This window comes from Notechis scutatus, chromosome 15 (assembly GCF_049901735.1).
Source record: "Notechis scutatus isolate UNSWTSFEM ecotype Mainland chromosome 15, rNotScu1.2, whole genome shotgun sequence".
NCBI lineage: Eukaryota > Metazoa > Chordata > Lepidosauria > Squamata > Elapidae > Notechis > Notechis scutatus.
Genome location: NC_142023.1, coordinates 8,822,626 through 8,831,912, shown reverse-complemented (window position 1 = coordinate 8,831,912; position 9,287 = coordinate 8,822,626).

Genomic DNA, 9,287 nt, shown 5'->3' with positions numbered 1-9,287 from the left:
GGAAAAAAGAAGAAGGGAGGGGACAAAAGGAAAAAAGGAGAGGGAAGGAAGGCTTTTCCTATACTGTACTATTCTATATACCCTTTTCTCTCCTCTCCTCTATGTTTTTGCCCTTTTGCCTATTCTTATCTTTTACTCTTGCATTGAGTCTTGAAATCTTCACCCTTCTAAATGACGCCTCCCTTTGTGAGGTTAGTTTGAAACTATTGAAAATATCCCAAGGTTGAACTTGTTGCAGTTCTTCTACGTCTGGTTCTGAAGAACATCTTCCAGGATGTCACCATACCAGATGCGTCTTCTGCTTTAGCTAGGGAATGGACTACCGTCTTCCTTTGGCCAACCACATCACGACCTCCAATTTGGGCCTTTTTTCCAGACCGGCCCCTATTTCCCCCCCAATTTTTTAAAAAAAATTTAGCAATAGAGCAAAGATTATTCCTCGAAAACTCATTATGAAAATGGCGCACTCAAAACTCCTTAAAGGTGAAATTTCATAAAGCATACCAGGCTCGGCGTGGGGCTCAATCACTCTTTTTAATAGCCCCATAGCAGCTAGAAAATAAAGTATTCATGAAGATTGAGAAAGATGATCCTATGAACTTCAATTTAATTGGCGCAAATTAAAACAATCCATCTTTTTGAACTCGCCATCTATTTCTGATCACCAGCCCAAACCACGTCCAGCAACCTGATTACAATTATCTTTTAACAGGAAAACTTGTCACTTTGGGGTGTGATTTACATGAGTTTATATCAACTTACTCATATCATAAAGGCCAAACTGAAGAGTTTTCATTCTCTTTCCTCTCGGTTGCTCACTCAGTTTTTCCTCGTACTTTTTCATCCTCTTTTGTAATTTTTTTTTTTTAGTGGGGGAGTTTAGAGTCTGGAAGATTAATGAATTGAAATTCAACATCTAGCTTCTCTTTCAACTCAAAATGGCGCAAGGACACCTTACAAAGTGGCTTCAACTCCTATTAAAGCAACTTTTTTCCTAATCTGGGTTTGGTCTTAGACACAGACAAGTTCATGGAACAGTTTCTAGAAATCTCAGCCTGGTTAGTTGAAGAAACATGGTTGGAACATCTAAGGCAGGGCTGTGTAACTGTTCTAAATTAAAAAAAATGTTAAATAAATCTCACTTGAGTCAAGCTTGCAATTTCATGAAGCTTATCTATGTTATTTTCTTGACAGCAGTAGAAAAGTAGTTTATTGTTAAATTCTTCCAGGAATTTAACAATAAACCATTCTATGACCTTGTTCAGGTCATAGAACAATGGAAGTTAGTGATAATTTTCTATCCTAATGCTAACCAGGTGCAATCCTGGATAATTTTATAATTGGTAAAAGTTCTATGCTTCTTTGAAAGTGACTTTAGTTTATCCCTTCCTGCCAGGGATAGGAGAACAAGAAGTAGATATTTAGGAGAACAAAATGGAAGAACCTTCAGAAGGTAATGGGGCAGGTGAGATTTCAATGTAATTATTTAATATATTAGCTTCTGAACAAACAATGTCCATTTTGGTCTAATTCCTACAATATTCAAGGTCAGGTTGATAAAATTTAGTAAATATGATTGCTACAAATAGATAAATCAGACATTTTTAGTTTTACATTTCATTTCGCTCTCTCTGTGTTTGTGTGTGTGTGTGTACAGCTATAACTAGCTCTGTAAAAATTAGGAAAAAGTGCAGATTTATGCTTCCTTTAAAAACCACATATTAAGGAGCCCCAACATTAATATATCCACCAACTGGATTTCTGTTTTTTGCATCGTGCAAGTGAAGTTAAAAACGTTGTTTTGTACACCATAGAATGTAAATGGTGGGAATGAGTTTTTAGTTATTTTTATTTATTTATTTTCTCAAGCATGTTTTAGATAACAGATATAATTAGGAACATGATTATGGGTACATGAAATGGGTACAAATAAAAGGATTGTTGTTGTTTTTTGGAACGCAAAACTTTGGAGTGCTTTGTCAGTTGTTCATAATGGAGAAGATCCAGAAATTCGTACATCTTTCAAAATTGGCTTTGATGGTGCTCAGCATTTTATTTTTTATGCGCCCAGAATCTCTCTTATTTTTCCCCCCCACCCCACTGGACTTACACACTGTAAGTCGCTGTTCAATCTAATCCACCTGGTTTTGATAATTGATCCTGAGAACAGGTGCGCTTACCTGTCCGTCATATCAAAAAGGGCCTCTCCAGGTTGTCTCTCTAGGTAGGTTCAAAGCTCCATAGCAAACAATCTGTGTTTGTTTGATGGGAAATACAGTCCCGGAGGCTGTGCTAAGACATTTTTGGCTGTGTCATCTTTCTGACTCTCACAATGCCACTTCTTCCTACATGGATTTCAGCAGCAATCATAATTAACCCTGCTAATTAATCAGGGCATAACTTATTAATTGCAAGAATGCTAAAGATCCTTTGGCACAGGTGTCACCCTGCTGGCTGTGTGGGAGCCTAATGGGATAATAATCAGGTTCGCAAGCACATTTTGCGGTGGGAAGGCAGCGCCCAGCATCGGAAGACATCTGGGCAAACAGACAAAGTCCCCTTGTGTCACAACAATAACACAACAGCGATCGTATCAGTCGTGGGATGAAGCAAGTTTTGAATTTGGACCGGAAGGGGGAATGCGCCTTGCCTCGCAGTTCGTATTTGCATCTTCGGCATGCTGAATAGCTCTTGTTTGCAAAGATGTCATTAAAAAACCTCTAGGAAAAGCAAGAGTAAAAACATTCCAGGGGAAAAAAAAAATGCAAAGCAAAACAAACGTTAGAAGACTCAGATGGAGAAAGAGATAAATAAGGTGTGTGGCTGTTGGGCACACAGGCAGACAGTGGGTTGAAATGTTCTTGTGTGCGCTGATCCAGAAGAATATATATATATATATATATATGTTTTCTGAGGTTCTCGCGGTATTTGTATGTGGATCTTTGGTTATTGGGTTCTCTCCGTAGATTCAAAGTATCTGAGCGCGTTTCGGCGAGTCCCACTCGCCATCTTCAGGCTGGTGCTTCGGCTTAGTGCCAGTGCAAGCAGTCGCTTAGCTGCTTGCACTGCTTGCACTGGCACTAAGCGAAAGCACCAGCCTGATGGCGAGTGGGACCTCACGACGAGATCTTGAATCTTACGCGGAGACGAACAACAAGATATATATATATATATATATATATATATATATATATATATATATATATATATATATATATATATTCTTATATACACACACACACACACACACACATATATATAGTAGGTCAGTTCAATTGTAACTTTTAGACTCAAAGAGGCTTCAGCAGTTCCAAGAAGGCTCCACACACCCATTTGCACTATTCAGATAAACCTCCAAGAGGCCTCAACGGCTCTCAGAAAGAGCGCTAACAACCAGATGATTGCAAGGAATATAAATCCTCCCATATTCAATCAGAACCGAAGAAGCTTCCAGGATGAGAAGCGAAACATCTTCAAGCAAAACCCAAAGAAAGTCCATCTGCCTTTTGGAAAAGCACTTTTGGGACAACCACAGCCTGGACGACTGAGCAGCTCCACAAATAGCACTCTTTACCAGCACCGGTGATGTTACCTAGTTGGGTAACGAAACGTCTACAAGAAGACAAGCAAGCTCAGAAACCCCCAAGGATCCCTCAAAACTCTACATTGAAAATCCCAAGAAAATGTTCCTGTTTTTTGAAAGCTGGAAAAGATGCCTTGTTTTTGTTTTGTTTTTCCGGGGCGGAGAGATTGATATTTAAATAACTCGCACTTGGAAAATTTGTCTTAACAATACTGGGAAAACCTGGTCCCCCCCCCCCTTTTTGTCTTTTTTGGGTGTGTGTTGTTTAAAAATTAAGGGGGTCAACGGAATTTCCAAGGAAGGGAAGCTGTCTGCAAAGCTCCATGTGAACCAGAATGGTTTCAGGTTTTTATTAAGCACTTCTTTTAAAAGAGCTGGCTATAAAAAGCAACAGAGTGGAATAGCGTCTTATTAATGCAGATAGTAAAACGGACTGAATTTATACTTGGTCCGTATACATCCTTTGCCAGAATGCCAGAATGCGGCTGTCCTAGGGGTCTGAAGGACAAAGCCCTCAACCTCCTAGAAGCAGGTGGTGGTGGTGCGAATTTGTGCATTTTAATGCCTTATTTCTGAATCGCTGCAGACTTCTAAGTAGGGTGAACGAGCGAGCAGATCCTCGTGTTTGAAAACGACAGGACCACAAATAAAAATACAATACAATACAATGAAAATCAAAGCAACCCCTTTGACTACAGGGCTTGCTAACATTTCGCCCTTCCCCTTCAACAAATGTGATATTTCATGATGCTCAAGTTAAGGGTTTTATTATTATTTCCCTCCCCCCCCACTTGATTGCTTGTGACCCTGTACGATCCGTCTTGCCGGCATTCCGCTTAATTGTCCTAAAATTGGTGATAGATTAAAAGAAAATAATTAGCCCTAATTATCTTAATTGAATGGCTAATTTGTTAATTAAGAGGCTTAATGTCTTCTATTTTTTTAAAAAGAAAAACATACAGAGTCGTCTTTGCTATAGGAAAAAAAAATGGTTTTCAAGCAGGGAACCGTTAGTAATTTGAAATGGCTTTCCCCAAAAAAAACAAAAAAAAAAAAAACCCCACCAAATCGGGGTGCAGGCTTAAGCAAAGATTTGGGGGGGTGGGAATCAGCGTGGCCTGTTGTATAATGTGATTGAGGAAAGCTATAAATAGCAGTTTGCAATTAAAATCAGGGTAATTGCTTTTTATCTGCTTTGCAGCTTTTGTTTCCTTCATCCCCCCCCCCCTCAACATGACAGCTGGGTCTAACTCAAGAAAACCTTTCCTTTAGATCTCTCTCTCTCTCTCTGTCTGTCTCTCTCTCTCTCTCTCTCTCTTCCTCCCTTCCCTTTTTGGTTATCCAGAAGAGTAGCTGGTCTGCTGATTAGAAGGCCTTTGAATTAGATTATTTGCTATCTGAACAGGCCTGGAGTATTAACTATCCCAAAGGACAGGCTATAATAACCTCTTCAGTGTCTTTTCGGGTCCCTGAGGTAGGAAGCCTTCGTGAGAAGGGGAGGAAAGAGACTCACCCAGATAAGGAAAAGTGCCTAATGAATTCATCCAATTAGGACGTGGATTACTGTTTCGGCAGGTTCCTTCCTTTGAAAGGTATTCTCTACCTGGAGCAACTGGGGGGGAAAGGTTAAGGTGGCTTTGCAAGGAATTTGTTGGGTTTTCCTTGTCGGCATTGTGGTATTGCTGGGCTCCTATTAACGCACGGCCGGGTTGATGCGCTAGGAAATGCACGCCTGTCCCCCCAATAAATTGGCACTAGAGCTCTCTGGTGGAGAGTGTAAGGAAGTGCCACAAATATAACACACTCCAGGTTTTGTGCAGCCAGATGTTCATGCCTAGGCAAGCTTTGTTCCTTCTGGGTTTCTACCCTCCTCTTCTATTCAGTCCAGGTGTTTGATTTTGGAGGAGGGGAGAGGGGTTTTGTGGTGTCCCTATTCCCTTTTTTGCTTTAAAGGAACGCTCCCTTGTAAACACGGATTGTAATCCGTGCGGATTTTTCAGGTGTCTGGATGAAATGATTGCATGGGAATAAAGCTTCCCCTGGAGCAAACATTGAAGATAGATGTAAATATTCCTCGTCATCAATGTTGTCGATCGGAGAAGGCAAGTTCTGATGTTGATTCATCAGTTCATCTAGCATGGAGGTTTCCCTGTCAGTCCTTGGTGCTCTCTGTTTGGCTGTTTGCTTGCAGATGTCAACTAGGTAACATCATCAGTGTGAGAGGAGTGTGGTGTGTGTTTCCTGTTTATATACAGTAGCTTGCCCTGTGAGGGTTGATGGGGGTGTGATTTTTCCCTTGGTAGATCCTTGATTAGGGTGTTGCTTTCTGTTTGATCATCCTTCTCCTTGGGAGTTCCTCAATTAGGGTGCTGCTTTCTGCTCGATTGTTTGTCTGGTGTTAACCCTTGCTTATCTGGGTGTTGATTGCTGGAGAGGATAGGTTTCCTTCCTAGCTTTCTTATTGCCTCTTTTGAATGGTGTGTAAATGTGGTTTATCTCAATGTGTCTGTGGATGGCTGATTTATCTGAGTGTCAAGCTTCCAAGCATTCCCTGGCATTTGGGGATTTAGCTTGGTCTAGGTCGTTCACAGTTTCGAAACCAATTTGGATTGGGGTGATGGGGACCTCCCAGACATTCCCCACTACAATTTTGGTGTGTTGGTGAAGTGCCGTTACAATCGGGCCATGTTGTCATCAAATTTAAGTAATGCGATGTTCGATTCCTTGAAGGGTTGTCCTTATCCTGCACGTCGTCCATTCCTGTTGTAACACTAGAAGGAGAAAGATTTGGGTTGATGGGCCATGCTAGCAAAACCTTTTGAGACAAGTCTACGACATATCTTTCTGACACGCATTCATGTTCCAGCCCACACATTCCCACTTGGGGCAGCGGTGATCCATGTTTTAAACCACATACAGCCCATTGGAGTACACCCACAAATGTACACAAATGTACACACCCACAAAATGTACACCACCCACAAATGTACACATTATACGTGCCACCCCCTACGGCTGAGATTTCCAACCCCACCATGGGCCAGTCCCATATTCCAGAGCTGCAGGACTGGCCCTTTGGTCATCCCAGAGCAGCTCCTCCAGTCCATGGCAGGCCGGTGCACCCGGGTGGAGGAGCAGCTGCTCTGGGATGACCAAAGGGCCAGTCCTGTGACTCCTGCAGCTCTGGAATATGGGACCGACTTTCCCACCGACGTCAGCAAGCCACCGTCAGTCAAAATTCATATTAGTGGTCCGCGGGATTTAAAATTAGGAGTTTGGTGGTCCCTGAGGTCCAAAAGGTGGGCAACCCCTGTTCTAAAGCACCTGAGGCAAGGGCAAAAATGTAACCAGTAGAAGATCATTCGAGAGAGATCCAACCTAGAACTGAAGAGGAATTTCCTGACAGAACAATTAGCCAGTGGAACAACTGGCCTCCAGGAGTTGTGGATTTTCCATCACTGGAGGTTTTCAAGACAGCCATTTGTCCAGAATGGTACAGTGTCTCCTGCCTGAGCAGGTGGGTTGGACTAGAAGACCTCCAAGGTCCTTCCAACTGATTATTCTATGTCCTGAGTCCAATATGAACTTTTATCACAAGGTGCAATTCAGAGCCAACGGTTTGGAGGGTTTAGATGTCAAACAGCAGCACCCCAGGATGTCTGCATTTAAGGGAAACGTGATAGCACCTCCCACCACCCTGCTGTACTGTCTCAGATTGACTGAGTAGAAAAAAAAGCATTTTGGGGGAAAAAAACAACAACACGGCACCAAGTAGAATGAAACAGAAGGGGAGGGGGAAAAAAATCCTTTCTCTTTTCTTGCCGAAGTGCCATTGATTTTTCTTTTATTGCTAGGATTTAATTTGAAGAGAGCTAAACGAAAGCTTCAGGAAATGGGATTATTATGAAATGCTCGAGGTGTAGAATCGTCTGCACTGCATGGGACTTGTTGGGTGGGGGGAGGGGAATGGATGCCTGCCTTTCTCGAGGCTCACATATCTCGAGCTTGGATTGGGAAGCACAATATTGCTCTGTAATTGGAATGGATTTCTGAAACTCCAATAAAGAACACAAATCAACAAAGGAGGCAGAAGGAAGGAGGGAAATAGCCCACAAACAGCCGTGGACTGTTTGGAGCCGTGGACAGCAGTGATGGAGCCTTGTTGGCAAGCACCTACTTGTGCTATCCCAAAGGTGTGGGGTTTTTTTCCCCCCAAAAAGGCAACACGACTTTCTTTGTTTTTCCTTGAAGAGGTTTCGCTTCTCATTCCAAGAAGCTTCTTCAGTTCTGACTGAATGGTGGAGGATGGATGGAAGGATTTATATGCCTTGCAGTCATCTGGTCGTTAGTACTCTTTCTGAGAGTTGTTGAGGCCACTTGGAGGTTTATGGGTGCCCACCACCATTTGCGCTGTTTAGGTGACCCTTGGGCACGGTAAACCTACAAGTGACCTCAATGCCTCTCAGAAAGAGCACCAGTGGCCAGATAACTCCCAGGAATGTATATCCTTCCATCCTCCACCATTCAGTCAGAACTGAAGAAGTTTCTTGGACGAGAAGCGAAACCTCCTCAAGGAAAAACAAAGTCCAGTTGGATGACTGAGAATCTCCATGGACACCTAGTTGTGATATGTTGTGATTTGTTTATGTGGTTCTGAGAGATCAAGTCTCTCTTTTGTCTCAAAGATGCTTTTCCACATAGGCAACTGGACTTTCTTGGTGTGTTTTTTTTCTCATTGAAAATGTTTTTCTTCTCATCCAAGAAGCTTCTTCGAGAAGCAAAATGTTTCAATGGAAAAAAACCAAGAAAGTCCATTTGTCTTTTGGGAAAAAGCACCTTTACCTGGATGATTGAGGCTCTCCAAGACTTCTTGATATGTTAGAAGGTCTCTGTAAGGCCCACAAAGGTCTACTAAAGTTAGGAAACTTACAACCCTCCAGGTTTTGAAAGGGGTCCAAGTTCCAGGCATAGAAAGCCGAGAACCTTTTTCAGCAAATACCAGAGAGAGACAATCCTGCAAAACTGCATCCAATTATAAAGGTGCGAAATACTAAATTGTCCAGTTAATTTACTATATGTACCTGCCTTTAATGTTAGAGTAGCAATCTCACAGAAGGGTTATGAATGCTACAGGTTTATAAATCTATGCAATGACGTTACATTCCCTGGAACCAACTGTTTTGACCAAAGGTCTTTCTCATCGGTAGGCAGTGAATTATCTCATTTGCACAGCTCTGCTTAAGGTTACTCCCTATTAGAAGATGATATGCTGTAATACTAGAAACTGCATTTTTTTTTTTAAAAAAAAGGAAACAACAATTTAACAATTCGTGACTTATTTGATATTTTCCTAGATGTGTGAAAGATTTCACTGCTAACAATGGAGGACGCACCTTACAAAAACCAACACTATGAAGAATAGTATTTATCATTTTAGTTTCTAATACTTTCTAAGCAATAAAACTAAGTTAGCTAGCCCTCTGTTGACTAGGAGAGAAAACAACAAGGCAGTAGGTGGATCATATGCTAGTTCCTAGAAAATTAGACCAGAGACATTTATTTTTATAAAGATTGTAATTGTAATTAAGCTTCTTGGATGCGAAGAGAAACATCTTTCAAAGAAAAACCAGAAAGTCCAGTTACCTCTTGAAAAAAACACCTCGGGGACAACCAGGACTCTGGATGATCAAGAATCTCCATAGAT